This window comes from Canis lupus, chromosome 6 (genome assembly GCF_011100685.1).
Source record: "Canis lupus familiaris isolate Mischka breed German Shepherd chromosome 6, alternate assembly UU_Cfam_GSD_1.0, whole genome shotgun sequence".
NCBI classification, from domain to species: Eukaryota; Metazoa; Chordata; class Mammalia; order Carnivora; family Canidae; genus Canis; species Canis lupus.
In genome coordinates this window covers 45756384-45774645 of record NC_049227.1, presented here as the reverse complement: position 1 = coordinate 45774645, position 18262 = coordinate 45756384, and the positions used below count along the sequence as shown (strand labels likewise).

The window sequence follows — 18262 nt, the reverse complement described above, 5'->3', positions numbered from 1 at the left end:
GTCTTGAGGACTACAACTTTGTAATATAGCTTGAAGTTTGAAATTGTAATACCTCCAGCTTTGTTTTTCTTTCTCAAGATTGCTTTGGCTATTCGGAGTATTTTGTGGTTCCATACAAAGTTTAGGTGTGTTGGTTCTAGCTTTGTGAAAATGCTGGTGGTATTTGATAGGGATTGCACAAATGTGTAGATTGTTTTAGGGGTAGTGTAGAAATTTTAACACTATTTGTTTTTCCATTCCAAGAGCATGGAATGTTTTTCCATTTTTTTTGGTGTCATCTTTGATATCTTTCATAAATGTTCTATAACTTTTAGAGTACAGATCTTTTACCCCTTTGGTTAGGTTTATTCCTAGATATCTTAATGGTTTTTGGTGCAATTTTAAATGGGAATCAGAATTCTCCAAGGCGTCACCTCATTCCTACTGAAGAAAGTGATAAAAGTATAATGTTTTATTCCTTTTCTGACATTATACTCTTTCAGTCCTGCCTTACTGAATTTTTAGATAGACTTTTCTTGTCAAACATTTACTGGCTATATTTTATAATCTCCTAATTATATGATTTTGCTTGAGAGAATTAGAACTATTTAAAAATGTAATACAATTTTAAATTAATAGATTAGTTATAACTTCAAGCTTTGTATATTTTTTATCTATATTTATACTTTATGACCTACTGTATAGTGTGCATACAAAACATCCTTGCTATTACTTGTGTTGCTTACAAAAATAAGCAGTTTAGTTATAAATCAATGTTTCTCTGTTTCGGATTCTGAGCACCTGTCTTTGTATCTTATAGTAAGAACTATAGCTATACTCATTAGGATCTCCAACTTTTGACACAAGAGTGGTTCATTTATTTATGAAAAATATTTTAAAAAAATATTTTGGCCGCTTATTGTGAACTAGACACTGTTTGGACTAATGGAGAGCTAGAGAGATATGAGGCATGCAATAGCTCTGTTCTCATAGAATATATATTGTGTTAAGTGGAAGAAATTGATTTGCCTTATGTTCTTCCTACAGTATGTTGGTATGTTTGGGGGGGAGGGCAAAAGTCTACACACAGAAAGAGAGAGGGAGGGAATTAATATTCAATTTCTTCAGGTTGTTTCATTCATTAATATTTCAACAGCACATTTTGGAATATGTAATAAATTCTAGAGCATATTTTAAACTACTGTTTTCTTGCTTTGTTTGCAGCATGTGCCTTTCTCAATCTGTATTGTAGTTATCTTGTCATACCTCAACGGCGGTGCTCTATTGCTCTGAGGGAGGACTGTGTCCATGTTCTTGGGTCCCTAAGATTCTTTCACATTGACATCAGTTTAGTTGTCCTTAAAAAGCCATTGCTTTCCCATTGCCCTTCAACATTATTAACATTCACTTACCTTCAAAAAAGTCTCTTTCAATTGGCTTATATGTTGTCATTCTTCTCAAAATGATATTTAGACTCTCAAAACTCTCTTCTTAGCTTCCAGTAGTGTGGAACTAAGACTTATTGATCTTCAGATTGGAATCTTGTCCAATATAATTTGTGTTTATTCACTGAAAAATGAAATTAAAATCAATCACTCTGGAAAATTAATATTGGAGTTCCCAGACATACAACTATAGAAAGGTTTGAAACACATACATTTCTGAAATCATCTCACTAAAACCATGAAATAATGTATAACCCTACTATGCTTAAAAGAAAAAAAATTAGCCCTTTACATTTCTCAAAATAGATATTGAATATTTTAAGCAGAACTATCAAAAGTGTATTAGTGAAATTTATAACTTTTCATGTTTAAAAAGAAATTCAGATAGTTTAGTTTATGCAATATTATATGTATATTATATTAAAGTAAAATTATAAGTTATATATGCCATATATACAGTGTAATATAATAATACATATTGATGTATAAGGAACCTAATTGTTAAAGCTAAGATTTACTGTTTATAAAAAAACTCAAGCAACCAGTGTGCCCATCACTCTCTGATATTATCTCTAAATGTAATTAAAGGTCAGAAGGTATGCAGATTAATTGATTTACTTGTTATTTTATGTATTTCTGTCTTTCCAACATCACATTTAAGATTTTACCAGGACAAAAACCTTCACAGATTTAGTCACAATTTAATGCGCTGTACTTAACATGTTGTCTGAGTTCACAAAAGGAGCTCAATAGACATTCAGTCAATGAATTGTAAAATGAATACTTTTATTATGTTTGTAAAATAAAATGTAGCCAATACAAATCCTGAGCATTTATATAAAATATGAAAAGAAAGCAAATATAGGTACATAGTATTACATTAATAGTTTTATTGAGAATTCCTTGTGCAAATGCTTTTCTGAAAAAAACTCAGAATACAAAATGTTTAAATGCAGCATTTGATTAGAAGCAGACAGTCATTTCAGAGTCTCACAGAGATGTCTTTTCTAAAGTCATGACATATAAACAAATGGGAAATAAGCCTCTGGTGCTATTTGTGTGTAAAGTGAAGGAACAAATTGGACACTGAGACAAATGTGAGGCATGGGCAAAAGAGGCAAAAGAGAGAGTAGTTTACGTGTCTGTCAATCTGTGGGGGGCATTAGGAAAATTAACAAGATGATAAATTTGCTTGCTTACTCCATCCTTAATGTCATTTATAGTTAAATTCAATTTTTATTATTTTACCATAGAAGTTCTTGTTTGACCAGAAAGGGGGGGGGAGGTAAATTACTAAAAAAACCCTCTAGATTCGAAAGTTATTTATACATATTCGAAAGTTATTTATACATATCATTGAATACATATTCATTGTATTCATATTTATACAATACAATTGTATACAATATGTATACATTGTATACATATTTATACATATTCGAAAGTTATTTATACATATCATTGAAGAGCAAAACTATCTAAGGACAAGAATTTTTACCAGTTATGTTCCTGAAAAAACAAATGATCATGATGTTTTGCCCTCTAAGTCATTAGTAAACTAATAGTGACTGAAGACATGTTTCTTTTTTTATTCACTATGGATTAAGCTGTTGATTGAAATAGAGGCAGAGAATATCATCAATTAAATTACTAAGTAAATATACCTTTTCATGAACCGGATACAATTTAATTTTGAACACTGAATGAAGAAGAGTTTTATGTTTCCAAATGGTGATCTTTACTCATCATTAAAAAAATAAGTAGGTATTCCATCTTTGACATCAGCTTATTAAATATCAGTGAGTTAGTCATTTGTACATGAAGATGCTAATGCCACACAAAAAAGACCTAGCAAAGGTAAGAATTTAATAAGAGTTTAACCTAATCTTGAAATTCCTGAATAGAGCAAGAAGAGCAAGCATGTACTAGGGACTTCAATCCATAGTAATGAATTATTTGACATTCAAGAATCCATTGAATTCATGGCTAGTCATTTTCATGGCTAGTTTAATAGTTTTCTTTGAACTATATGCCTGTTTTTTAAGGATTTACAAAACCCAGAATTATCCAAAAAATTAGAAAATACTTTATTTAAAAGTAGGTTATAATCTAAATAATGCTTTCAGAAGAAAAAAAAAACTTTACTCCTCTGAAGTAAAAACTTCTGCAACTTGTAGCAGAGATCTAAAATTTCATTAAGCTGGAATATTTTTCCCCCTCAATTTAAAGTGTTAACTCTGCATCAAGATAAAACACCAATATGGGATAGCTGTATTTGAAAATCTAAAGGAAGATTTGATTGAAAATAACGAGTCAGGAGCCTTCACAGGTGAATGAGAATGATTTCCCAGATTGTGTAGAGCTAGAAGAGAGGAAGCCAAGAACAGAAAGGTTAGGGACCTTAGTATGGAATGACCAGGATGAACTGAATCAGTCATGTTAAATTACTGACAAAATTCTTTCATATGTGGAGAGAGGGGAGAGGGGATAGACAAAATGGGTGAAGGGGAGTAGGAGATACAGACTTCCACTTATGGAATGAATAAGTCATGCGGGTAGAAGGTACAGCATAGAGAATATGGTCAAAGATATAATAATAGTGTTGTATGGTGACAGATAGTAGCTATACTTGTGGTGAGCATAGCATAAGGTATAGAGAAGTTGAAATGCTGTGTTGTACATTTGAAACTAATGTAACATTGTGTAAACTCTACTTCAGTTTTTTTTTTTAAAGTGTCAAAGACTCAGAAAAAAACAAAATCGTATATACATTTGGTCAAATCACAATTCCATCCTCAAAAATATTTTATATAAAGATGAATGCTGATATTAAATACATATTTATGATTTGTAATGATAATATTAGGAATATTTTTGTGCATGTACAGAAACAACAAACACTTCAAAGTATTCCTCTTATAAAAATTAATAAACACATTAATATGATTTATGCATTGCATGAGAACTAATACAATTATTTTGCTCTATGTAATATTTCACCATCTTCTTAACATCTATTGAAGTCTTTTGTAAATAATCAAATAATATAAAATATAACTCAGAGAAGCATTTATAATCTACAATATGTATAAAAATTATATATGAAAAGTAATGATTAAAATGGAATGTAAGTGATACATATGCAATGCATATTTAATTTTTTCTAAATATTAAAATTGCTTATTACTCCATAATCACCATTTTCTAGAGGAAATGTTTTTACAATTCAATAAAATTTCATTAAATGGAGGAAGTATGTAATTTGTCATTATTCAAATGAGAAATTTCAATTAAAGCCTAAAGTCAGTATTTAAATCTATTTTAAAAAATCTATTTTAGCTTTAGTAAGAGTTAGTAGCCTGATGTTGCTGACTCATTATGTATTTGGCTATAACTTAAAATGTATGCCCTTCAATTATGTATCTTGCACCTGGAGTATATAGGTTTCCCCCAGATCTGGTTTAGGTCATTTTGAGGAGCACTTTTCTTTGGTGATTGTGATTATTCACCAAATATTTTTTAATTCTTCTTCCTTCTATTTACATGTTAGACTTGCATTTTCTGGCTTTCTCATAGATTATTGTAACTATGTGATTAATAATGGTTAACGAGAATGTTACTTCCAGACTGAACATTTAATTACTTTTTTGAGTCTTTCTAAAACATCTTTGCCATGGCAACTAGCAATGTTTAAGGCTGTGCCTACTCCCATCATCCTGAGAGAATTCTCTTTCTATCTTTGATAAGTATAGTGTGACCAAGAAATAAATTTTTATTATGGTAAGCCACTAAGATTTTGCAATTTTTTTTGTTACAATAGCATAATTCAGCCTATCCTTACTGATGTAGAAATCGGTACCTGGATCGGAGATGCTACTGTAACAATCAATTACAGATGATTTGGCAAGCAAAGCAAAAACTATAATTAAAGGGTTGGAGAATGGAATTTGTAATGCAGTGGAAAAACATTGGGTAAACTTTTGCCTGCAATGGTGTTAAAACAAATGTACCTAAGGAGTTATATTCCAAAAGGAGAGGTCAGAATATAAGCAATCTGTTCATTACTATTGTCTGTATTTACAAAACACTACAAGGAAGAGATGAACAAAGAACAATGAAAAGAAATAGAGGGTCTAGAGATTGGGAGAGTAGGTGAGTTAGAATAGGCAACTGCCACTCATCTCTAATGTAAATAGTGTACAATATAAAATACAAGATTTTGAGCAACAAAGTCTGCTTAGCACTTATCCTTTTGCATGGTTGAAATCAGAAGTATAGTAGTTACACTCACTCATATACTCATTGCCAAGATAAATGTAATTTATCACCTGTTTTTCTTAATATCAATTAAAGTAATCATCACTGTGTATGTGCATGACTTTTCTTCTGAAAACTGGCAAGCCCAACACAATGTAAAGTTTTCAAGTTATAGAGAAACGTGTATCTGAACAAATAACAAACGAAAATACTCTGTGAAATTGTTATTACATGGATCTTGGTAGAAGGTAGAATAAGGAGGCTAAGTTTGTGGAATGCACCCCAAGAAATGATAATTTTTGTGACTTAAAACAACCCTCTGCTCAACTTTCTGGATATGGAGCCATACCCAGAATTCATGTAAAGACTATCATCTCTTTCTGACTTCCTGGACTCTGGGTTAGTGTAGGAACTAGATGAACTCCTTGAAAGCAGTGAGGGAGGTAACACATTTTTAGGGTGGGAAGGAGGGTGAGTTTTTGAAAGATAGAAAGGAGGATTAGTAGTTCATTGCTGCAGTTTGCCAAATATCTCTATTCCCCTCCCCTTTTGGGTGAAATGGTGGGATTTTGTTTCTGGTTTTGCTTATGTTTGAATGGGAATATTTGAATAGTTCTGGCCTGTGAATTATATATGAGCATAAGTGATGCATGACATTCCCATGCTAGGCATTTACTTGGCTATTCAAAACCTCAGGAATAACATTTTCTCTGGAATGGCATACAAAATTTGATTGAAGCTTCTCTATCAACCTAGAGAACTAGGTTGGCTGATTAGGGGACTGTCCCTTCTCTACCCATAACTGACTTATAATACACATGTAGCACAAGGAAGAAATATACTTTTGTTGTTTTGTTGAGATTTGGAAGTATTTATGACTGACACATGATCAAGCCTTTGGTAACTGACACAGGGAAGTATGTAAGTTTGGTGAATTCTCCATTCTCAGTGGAGTCAACCTCTCAAAGGCCCACCTAAACCATGAAAATTAAGGCTGCGTGTAGTATGACACAATTTCAGTATGTCCTGTATTATTGAAGAGGAAATGGGTGAGGATACCAGGTTTCCTTATGTTGTGTTCCCAAATGTGGTTTGGTGGCTTATTATGGCTGGTATTACTATGAAGGAAAGTTTTAGTAAACTACAGAATTTATGAACTGGGAAAACCAGGATCCTCATAGTATTTGTGACAGAATTAGATTCTGACCAATAACCTCCTGGTTTAGTCATTATGACTTGTCATTTATAAGTTGAGGCTTCTCATTTTATGATTAAAGAGGTTGAGTTACTTTCTTCCCTAAGTATTTAGTAGATTACAGAGTATAATCTTAGGACTGTCAAACACCTACATAAGATTAACTATAGATCTAAAAGTACACCAACCAGGTAGTCTTTAATAAGATCTTTAATAAAAACTTTTAAGTCATAGAATAAATTTAAGTGCAAGAAAAATGTTCCAAACCTATAGGTATATCTACTAGAAAAGTTTCCTATGTCTCAAGTATAATTTAGGAATTCTAGTAGATTAAAAAAAAATCCTCAGACTAACAGGAAATTATAGAAGTTTGGCCAAATTAAACAACATTCTTACTCTTGGTATGACCTTTTTTTGCAACACATTTAAAAATAAAATAAGATTAAAAAGGGAAAACAAATCTGAGTCTGATTAGAAAAGTCACCTATTTCAATTTCACTCTTCACCCTACTTAAGGGATAATTTGATAAGAAGTTGCAATTGCAGAGTGAGATGGATAGGATGCTGGATCATTTTGGAACATTTTGAAAGAGCAGAATATCAGTTTGTTTTTTTCTGCCATTTTTGCTTGAGGAAACATCATTTCTTGTTAGGTCATTGTCCATAGTGCTGGGCCAGTTTAGGCTAATGATGTTCACTCCCAACTGGGCCGTCATTACTACAACAATCCTGGGAGAGGAAGTGGATAACAAGTACTCTTAAGCTGAAGAATTTTTAACCTCCTTTCAATAATAGTTTCTATAAACTCCTACATGTTTTACATAGCATAACAATATGATTCATGAATTTGACAGGAATTCACAAAATTACAAAATCATTATTTTAAACTAAATTTTAGGGCAATAGAATAAAACTGTTAGCTAACCCCAATGTTATCCCATGTTTACATGAACAAATCAGATTTTGCCAAATAAAAGAAGAAATGTGAAAGGGTCAGGAGGTTTTTCTGTGTAGTGTTTGGTGGAAGCTCTAATGATGGCAGTTACTCAAGAGCAATTTCTGCAAGGAAGGAGATTACTTGTATACACTACCAAGATTTCTGTTTGTTAGGTTTTCCAGATAAATAAATAAATAAAATCATCCTTCCAGGCTATAAAAGGATAAAATTCAAAGCAGAAATGATAAAGGCACACTGCTTGTATTCAGAACCAGCAATAATTCAGGTGGGGAGAAAAAAATGAGTTTTGGTACCTGAAAATAACTTAAAACTCTGAAGAACAAATATTGCACATGTGGAACTTACTTAAATTTTAACAACAAAAACAAAGTAAAAACATTGGTAGGAGAAACAGTCAGCAAGATTCTCTCTAGAGTCATGATTCCTCTTTAGAAAAACAAAAGTACTTGGTTTAGCATTGAAATAATTTGGCTTTTAACACAAAGATGAAATATAACCTTTGATTTCCAGATCTCCTAACTACCTGGGTAAGAAATTAATGTATTGCATTATCTGAGAAAATTCTTCTGAAGTGTATTCTACTGAATAGAGTGACATTTTATGATTTATTTTGATTCTTTGATTAAAAATAGGCATGTATGATCTTATGGATTTTATCTTATTTATGTTATTCAGCTTAACATATCAGATACTGATAAAATACCAATTGATAAATTATCTGGGATACTTATTTTTTATACTTAATTTCTCCAAGAAATAATTCTTTACAAATATGTAAAGAACTAAATTTATAGTCTTTGTGGGCAAAGACTATATTTACCTGTTTTTTTTGGGCTGATCAAGGTTGTATGTGTTCAGGACAATAGCCTGTCAGGTATACATGTTAGGGTCTCTCTGGGGCTAAACTTGCCAGAATGTTTATCCAATAATTAAAAAATACTTTCAGCTACATTAAATCATTCTTTTTAATTTTATTTGAAGGCCTTCTCCTAATTTGTAAATTTAAGTATACTATTATATTTTTGGGAGTTCAGAAACAGAATTAAGGTATGTCAATTAACTTATCCATTCAAAAATTGCTTATTGAGACTAGGGCACCATGCCAGCTAGGAAAATCATTCTCAACAAGAAAGACATGGAGCCTGGATTCCAGGAAAATCATTATCAAGAAAGACATAGACCTTACAGTCTGATTGAGGAAATACACAATTGCAATCATCATCATCATCATCATCTTCATCATCATCATCACCATCACCATCATCACACAAATTTATATTTAATTGTGATAAGGTACTGGGAGGCATATGAAAGGAAATTTCCACGTTAAATATTTCTTTAAGAGAAATTTTGTTTATGCTGGAAATCTGACTGTGGACTTTTTTGATTAAAAAAAATGTGGAGTATACCAGGAAAAGAAACCATCATGTTTTTGGAAATGAAATAAATCATGACAGTGTTGTAGAAAACTCTGCTTACCTTATTAGTAAATGGGGAGAAAAAGAAGTGGTATTTAAAATTTGTAAATAGGTACTCCAAAGAAATTCAGAATGCTATCCTTTCATGCTGGGAATGAGAAAATTTGCATGAGAAAAATAATTACTTACTAAGCATTAGGTATCTTTCTACCCCATCTCAACCCAGGAAGTATCAAGAGCTAATGGACTCATTTCTCTTTCAGAACAGGCTGCTTATGACCATGTAGATGTCTTCAACTGGTGGGGAAAATAAACAAACAAAGATTTAATTCCAAGTTTCTACTTAGATGTATATATTCTAAGTAGAACTGTGAGTGTAGGTGTGCATGTGTGTGCATGCACACACATGTGTACAGGCACACAACACATATGCACATGTCCACACATGCAGGTTTGGGGAAACAGAAGCCTCTATGTCTTAGATGCTGCCTTTTTCTCTTCCACATTACATAGAAACACAGGCAGAAGAAAGCTGAAGGTGGGGATTTCCTCTATATGAGAGTTAAATTTCTCATCCTGACATTAAAAAAAAAAATCAAATTTTGACTACTTTATAATAAACCTCCTTGTTTTTTTTTCTTCTTTCTTCTGCTATAACATGATGATTCCCTATGCTAGGATAGAATACAATAGCCTCAATTCAAATTTTTTTGGTTCACTATCTATTTATAATAACCACAAATTTGATATGGGATTTAAAGATGTACATCACAATAGACTTCTCTTTTACATCTAGACTCAGTGGAGATCTGCATCTCAATTATCTTAAATGGGACTTTAAACTTAGGTATTTTAGCTAAGTCCATATTCACTTGAAATAACCATTTCCTCAATCAATTTATATTGCTTATTTTCTCCATACATTTGAATCCCCACTAGATTATAAACTAATTTGTATGTTTACTTTGCTCTGCTCTTTGCATATGTTAGATGCTCAATGAATAATTTCTAAACATTCCCAAATGTAACTCAGTTGTACAATTCTTTCCCATGTAAGACCACACTATTACTCAGGTTTCATACTCTTACTCAGGTTTCATTCAAGGGTATTCTTTATGTGTGTTTAGGGAAATATGCTATATATAGATCTCAGCATTAATTATATTTATATAGAAGAATCTATTCATGTAAATAATGGATAAAGGTTTACTCCCAGTTTCCTTTTTCTCTACAATGGTTATTCTCATAAAAAAAAAAAAAAAAAAAAAAAAAGGACTTGAAAAAGTAGAGAAGCAGTGAGGTTAAATGTAACAATAATGAGATTCCATATGCACAAGTTGACTTGTTAAGATTTTTTTAAAAAATTTTTTGACTTGTTAAGATTTTAAAGACTGATTGTTAGGTATTACCAAAAAGACAGAGAATTTTATGATGCATGGCTTCATTAGTCCTTTATGTGACATGTTGAATGTTAGATTTGTAGTGACCAAAATGTTTCTAATAGTACATCCAATATTTGAGAAAAAGTCAATTCATTAGGTCAACTATTCAATCCAGTTACTTCTATACGTGATTATAAGACTTTAAATAAAATTGAACAAAAAGTCATCTTCCCATAGAGTTCTCAAAAAACTGTCCAAAGTCTCAGTATTTGAACTGGGTGCTAAAAAAATAATGAAGCATCTTGATAGGGATTGCATTAAATGTGTAGATTGCTTTGGGTAGTATAGACATTTTAACAATATTTTTCTAATCCATTAGCATAGAATGACTTTTCATTTCTTTGTGTCATCTTCATTTCTTTCTTCAGTGTTTTATAGTTTTCAGAGTACAGGTCTTTGACTTCTTTGATTAGATTTATTCCTAGGTCAACCTATGTTTTTTTGGTGCAGGTGGAAATGAGATTGATTCCTTAATTTTTCTTTCTGCTGCTTCATTATTGGTGTATAGAAATGCAACAGATTTCTGTACATTGATTTTGTATTTGGCAACTTTACTGAATTTGTTTATCAGTTTTAGCAATTTTTGGCTGTAATCTTTCAGGTTTTCCATGTACAATATCATGTCATCTGCAAATATTGAAAGTTTGGCTTTTCCCTTGACAATTTAGATGCCTCCTATTTCTTTTCGTTGTCCAATTGCTGTAGCTAGACTTTCTATTGCTATGTTAAATAGCAGTGGTAAGAGTAGACATCCCTGTCTTGTTCCTGACCAGAGAGGAAAGGTTCTCAGTTTGTCCCCATTGCAGATATTAGCTGTGGGTTTTCATATATGACCTTTATGATGTTGAGGTATGTTCCCTCTATCTCTACTTTTTTGAGGGTTTTTATCATGAATGGATGCTGTGCCTTGTCAAATGATTTTTTTTTGGCATCTATTGAAAAGATCATATGGTTCTTATTCTCTCTCATTAATGTGATATATCACATTGATTGATTTGTAAATATTGGACAATGCTTGCAGCCCAGGAATAAATCTCACTTGATTGTGGTGAATGATTCCTCTAATGCACTATTTAATTTGATTTATAGTATTTTATTGAGAATTTTTACGTCTGTGTTCATCAGGAATATTGGCTTATAGTTCTTTTTAATAGAGTCTTTGTCTGGTTTTGGTATCAGGGCAATGCTGGCCTCATAGAATGGAATTTGAAGTTTTCCTTCCCTTTCTATTTTTTGGAATAGTTTAAAAATAATAGATATTAACTCTTCTTCAGATGTTTGGTAGAATTTGCCTGTGAAGTGATTAATTCTGAACTTTTGTTTGTTGCAATCCCTGGCAAAACACCAAAAAGATTTTTCATAGAGCAACAGCAAACAATCCTAAAATTTGTGTGGAATCACAAAAGATTTAAAATCACCAAAGCAATAATGAAAAAGAAAAACAAAGCTGAAGACAGCACAACTCTGGACTTGAAGTTATGTTACAAAGCTGTAGTGATCAAGACAGTATGGTACTGGCAAAACAATAGAACAGAATAGAAAACCCAGAGATAAACCCACAATTATATGGCCAATTAATCTTCAATAAATCAGAAAGGAATATCCAGTGGGAAAAAAGTCTCTTTAACAAATGGTATTGAGAAAACTGAATAGCAGTACAAAAAAGAATGAAACTGGACCAGTTTTTTGTACCATACCTAAAAAAAAGTCAAAATGGATGAAAGACCTAAATGTGAGACTTGAAACCATAAAAATCCTAGAGGAGAGCACAGGCAGTAACTTTATTGAAATAAGCCATACTGACTTCTTTCTAGACATGTCTCCCAAGTCTAGGGAAACAAAGGTAAAAATGAACTATCAGTACTTCATCAACATAAAAAGCTTCTGCACAATGAAGGAAACAGTCAACAAAACTACAAGGAAATCTACAGATGGGGAGAAGGTATTTTCAAGTGACATATCTGATAAAAGGTTAGTATCCAAAATCTATAAAGAACTTTCAAACTAAACACCCCAAAAAATAATCAGTTAAGAAATGGGCAAAAGACATGAACAGACATTTTTCCAAAGAACACATACAGATGTCTAACAGACACATGAAGAGATGCTCAACATCACTCATCATCAGGGAAACACAAATCAAAATCACAATTATGTACCACATCACAACTGTCAAAATGGCTAAATTTAACAATGTAAGAAACAACAGATGTTGGCAAAGATGTGGAGAAAGGGGAACCCTCTCACATTGTTGTGGGAATGAAAACTGGTGTAGCCACTCTGGAAAACAGTATGGAGGTTCCTCAAAAAGTCAAAAATAGAGCTACTCTACAACCCAGCAAGTGCACTACTAGGTATTTACCCAAAGGATACAAAAATAGTGATTCAAAAGGGGCACATGCATCCCAATGTTTATAGCAGCAGTATTAACAATAGCCAAATTATGGAAAGAGCCCAAATGTCCATTGACTGATGAATGGTTAAAGTAGTAGTATATGTATACAATGGAATATTACTCAGCCATCAAAAAGAAAGAAATCTTGCCATTTGCAGTGATGTGAATGAAGCTAGTATTATGCTAAGTGAAACAAGTCAGTCAGAGAAAGACAAATATATGATTTCACTCATGTGGAATTTAAGAAACAAAACAGATGGACAAGGGGGAAAGGGGAAGAAAAAAGAGAAGGAGGCAAATCATAAGAGACTTTTAACTATACAGAACAAATTGAAAGTTGCTGGAGGAGAGGTGGGTGGGGGATGGGCTAAACGAGTAATGGGTGTTAAGGAGGGCATGTGTGATATGTATGGAGTGTTGATATAGAAGTGATGAATTTCTAAATTCTACTCCCAAAACCAAATTTATATTACATGTTAACTCACCAGAGTTTAAATAAAAAACCTGAAAAAAATAAAAAATGAAAATAAATAAATAAAAACCCTGAAACAACAAAAAATATTATATTTTAATAGTATTTTTAGAACAAATATGCTAACAGAAGAATAATTTATATTAAAAAAAGAATATATTTATATAAAACTCAGTACAGGGGGGGATCCCTGGGTGGCTCAGCAGTTTAGCACCACCCCAATGCCTGATCCTGGAGACCGGGATCGAGTCCCCACATCAGGCTCCCTGCATGGAGCCTGCTTCTCCCTCTGACTGTGTCTCTGCCAATCTCTGTCTCTCTGTGTCTCTCATACAAAATAAATAAATAAAATAAATAATAAATAAATAAAATCTAAAAAAAAAAATAAAACCAGACACAGTGTAAACAAATTGTCAAGCTGACTGCATTGTTCAAAAGAAGATGAAAATCTGGGCTCAGTGGTCTGCTTGCCTGCCACAATGTATATAAACCCAGCCCTATGACTGGCTACATGCCTCATAGCTTTGGACAAGTTCTTCTGCTTCAACTTCCTCATCTCTAAAATCAAAATGGTGTTTACATTAAGCTACAGGGGTTTGGTAAAAATTAATGAATTAATATGTGAGAAGTTCTTGGAGCTGTGCCTGGAATATTCCAAGAAGTCAATAAATGTTTGCTATGAAGATGATGGTGGGTATGATGATGATGAAGATCTTTAGAAACATTAAAGTGTGGAGGAAACATTCTTTTGTTCATTTAAACTCTATAGTCAAATAATTTTCTGTGATACATTTCACTCTATAATTAGAACTTACGGTTTTGCACTTGCATTCTCCTTCTATTAGCCAGTACTAATCTCATTCCATTTCTGATATCTCTCTGGGTGGGCCACTGTTTTTGTAAAAAACACCATGTGTCTTGTCTCCCCTTAAAGTTCAAGCTCATAGAAACTGGGATCTCTTTATTTCTTTTGTAAACATGAATCCTATTATATACCTAGTAGGTACTTAATGAACAATCAAAAAAAAAATAACCCCACTATTTGTGACTACTTAGTCATTCTAGGTCATCTTAGGTAATGAAATGGATGCAAACAAATGATCTTACATATTTTAAATACCATGACTTAACATAAGTACACATAGCATAACCTGCCTGAGTTTCATATATCTTGACAAATCGAGTCAACTGATACTTATTTTAAAATACTACAAATTACAAGCCCTCAGTGAACAAAATTTCAGAAATGTTCATTTTGATTGGGCACAAGAAAGAAAGGGCATAACTTAGAAATGAAATCTGTAGTTGAGGTTAATCGTGACTTATGAGGAAATATTTCATAAGTAAATGTCTATTTCATACTATTTTATCTATTCTGGATGTGGAAGCTGTGAGTTTTAAGTCCAACAAAGCAAACAAACCACCACCACCACCACCACCACCAACAACAACAACAAAAACATCAACCAAAGAAAAGAGAAAGAGATATTTCTTGAAAGAAAAAAATCTGGACCACTTTGGCTTCAAACATTTCATTGCTCATTTATTTGATTATTGGCCTAAACTTAAGTAAAATTTCAAATAAAATAGCTTTTCTTCATATCAGTTTTTGGGCTACAAATGAGGACACAAAGTAATAAATATTCGGGGAGTTTTGCCCTCAAATCTATCATTTTTCTAGTGTCTGTTGCACACAAAGTTTATAGCCACGTGTCCAACTGTATTTCAATATTTTCAGTCAAGAAATCTTGAAATTTATATTTAATTCATTTACTTAATCATTTATTGATTCTGTATCAAAGCTTTACTCCACATAAGACTTGAAAGTGGAACTAAAATCTATTTTCTTAATTGGACCTTCAGTACCTATCTTAGTAGAAAGGGATCCTGGATACATATGCTGAATCAATCAATTAAACGATAAAAGATGTTATGTAATATCTTCATTGTAATTAGGAAACAACTGAAGACCTTGCACATTACCTTGTTAAAGGTAATTTAAATGAAATTACCTGATTAGTATTGAAAAGCAAAAAGTTCATCAGAATTTAGGCACAGATGATCTTAATTTTCAAATTTGTTCATCAGACTCTGACTCTGGATTGATTAGGCATCTTCTTGTGCACACACACACACACACACATACACACACCCTTCTTTCCAGGCATACATAACAAGAACATCCATGCCTAATTTATTTATAATATGATATTTGAGAATTGAAGTACTTGGCTTCATATTCCAGGTGTGACATTTCCATCACTGTAGAATCCTGAGCTCATTTTTTTGTTTTTGCTTTTTTTTTAGTTTTTAATTTTTAAAATTTTTAATTTAAAAAAATACTTTATTTGAGATAGAGTAAGAATAAGAGAGAGAGAGAGAGAGAGAAAACATGAGTGCATGAGCAAGGGGGCAGAGGGAGAGAGAGCTCTCCACTGCGCAAGGAACCCAATGCAGGATTGTATCCCAGGACACGAGGATCATGACCTGAGCCAAAGGCAGATGCTTAACCATCTGAGCCGCCCAGGTGACATGCCTTCCCCTTTTTAAATCTAATGTTTCATTTAAATATCTGTAAAAGTGTCAATAATAATGATGTCCTTCTCATGGAATTATCTAAAGGATTGAGTGGAATGATCCAACTTGAAAGGGCCAGTATCATGTTTGACAAATAGTGGTTATTCAGTAAATGATAGCTGCTATTAATATTGTGGCTATTATGATTGTTCTACATACAGTAAAAATGTCCTTACTAGCTTCCAAAGTTAGACAACCCTAAATCTCATCTGCTAAATCTCAAATAATATCATGGGGCAAGAGTTCCCTGAGTCAAGAATACTCAGTATGTTTTCCTTGAATCAGCAATAGCTGTAGTTTATCATGGTTCAGAAACCTGTGGCTTAGTAGTCAACAACCAGTCACAATACCTTCAATATATGATCATGTAGAAACAGCAACAACAACAACAAAACAGAGACAGGCAGGATAATTGCAGTATTAAACACCATTTGGAGGTGAATAGAAGATACACAACATGCAAATTTCAGTGTTGAACTGCATATGTCCTATTTATCTGGACTGCGATATCAAAAATTCTCTGCCCTAGCTGGCCAGGACATGAATTCTGCATTCTGTATATGTTTATCTCTCTTTCTGTTCTCTGAAAGGATCTATTTTGATAAGTTTATCTATGGCCAGATCTCAGAGAAGTGAGGTGGGGTCCTTAAAGCTTTATCAGAACTCTTCTTATTCTTGTCTATTTAAGAACTGGGGATTTGCTTAGGGCTGGGCAATGCCCACGTTGCCAGATTAAGGTATCTCTGGAAGTATGACTCCCTTAAAACTCAGTTCGATTCCACTCATTCCAATTGTTGGAAACTCCACAAACTACAAGCAGGAACCTCACATCTTTGTTACAGTCCTTGTTCTCGAATCTCCTTTGCCTTACAGGGACATAGCCACATCAGCTTATTTTGTATTTTTTATTAAGTATTTTCACATTATAGCTTTTTATATCTTTTAACTTTTAGTTTAACTACTTTCTTATATTTAATATGGACTTACTTTAGACAGTATATAGTGAGATCTTTTTTTTCTTTTTTTTTAAAAGTTCTATTTATTTATTCACGAGACACACAGAGAGAGAGGCAGAAACACAGGCAGAGGGAGAAGCAGGCTCCATGCAGGCAACCTGATGTGGGACTGGATCCCATGATCTGGGATCTCGCCCTGAGCTGAAGGCAGCCGCTCAACCACTGAGCCACCCAGGTGCCCTGGTATCTTCATTTTTTGAATCAATTTTTTCAATCTCTACTTCCAAATTGAAATTTTTATACACCCTAATCTAATGATTGATTTGGTTGGATTTAATTCTACATCTAGCTAAATATGGTTATTTTCCTATTTATTTTTAGTGTTTTTCTATTCCTTTCTTGCCTTCATTGGGACTATTTTTATGCTTCCATTTTATTTCAACCATTGCTTATAAGTTACAACTTCTTTTTTACTTGTTTGTTTACTTGTTAATTTCGTTTTATTTTGTTTTTGATGGTTGCTTCAGAATCTATAGTGTGCATAATGAACTTATCACATCTACTTTTAAATGATATTATATTGCTTCAGTTATAGTGGAAGGACTTATTATAACACTGTAATTTCATTCCTACCTCCCATTCTTCATGCTATTTTTCTTATATATTTTATTTCCACATATGCCATATGCCCCCAAATACACTCTATTGTCAGTACTTTATCCAGTCAGTTCTCTTTTAGAGAGATTTTAAACTGAGAAAAATATATGTATCACATATTTATCAGTTCCAGTATTATTCACTACATTTAGAACCAAAATTCTGGTATCATTTTTCTTCTTCTAACATCTTCAATGTTTTATAGTGTTGATTTGCTAGTGATAAATTCTGTCAGTGTTTGATTATCTGAAAAGGTCTTTATTTCTCCTTCCTAAAAAATATTGACTTATAAATGGTATAAAATAATCTGCACATAAGTACATAGTTTGATGGGTATTGACATATATATACAATCTAGATAATGGATTTTGCATCAACCCCAAATTTTCTCAAATTCTTCCCTTCTGCCTCTTACCACCCACTCTGATCACTGGCAACCACTGAGATGCCTTCAGTTGCTGTAGATTAGTTTGCATTTCCTACGATTTTATATAAATAGAATCTTACAGTA

At 32.6% G+C, this 18262-nt stretch overlaps 2 long non-coding RNA genes across 10 annotated transcripts in view; one reads left to right on the top strand and one right to left on the bottom strand.

Moving 5' to 3' along the window:
- Positions 1-18262, top strand: part of LOC102152190 — an 80480-nt gene that overhangs the window by 30182 nt on the left and 32036 nt on the right. The gene's annotated exons all lie outside the window — the stretch shown is intronic.
- LOC111096362 overlaps positions 1-18262 on the bottom strand; it is a 56396-nt gene that overhangs the window by 13682 nt on the left and 24452 nt on the right. For 4 of the 5 annotated variants that reach the window (XR_005361079.1, XR_005361078.1, XR_005361080.1 and 1 more), the window contains 2 exons: positions 9442-9549; positions 1392-1548 (listed from right to left, as the gene is read on the bottom strand). This is a non-coding gene — a long non-coding RNA (uncharacterized LOC111096362). Of the gene's footprint in view, positions 1-1391; positions 1549-7360; positions 7606-9441; positions 9550-18262 lie in introns of all 5 variants that reach the window. The other variant, XR_005361082.1, reaches the window with a different exon arrangement.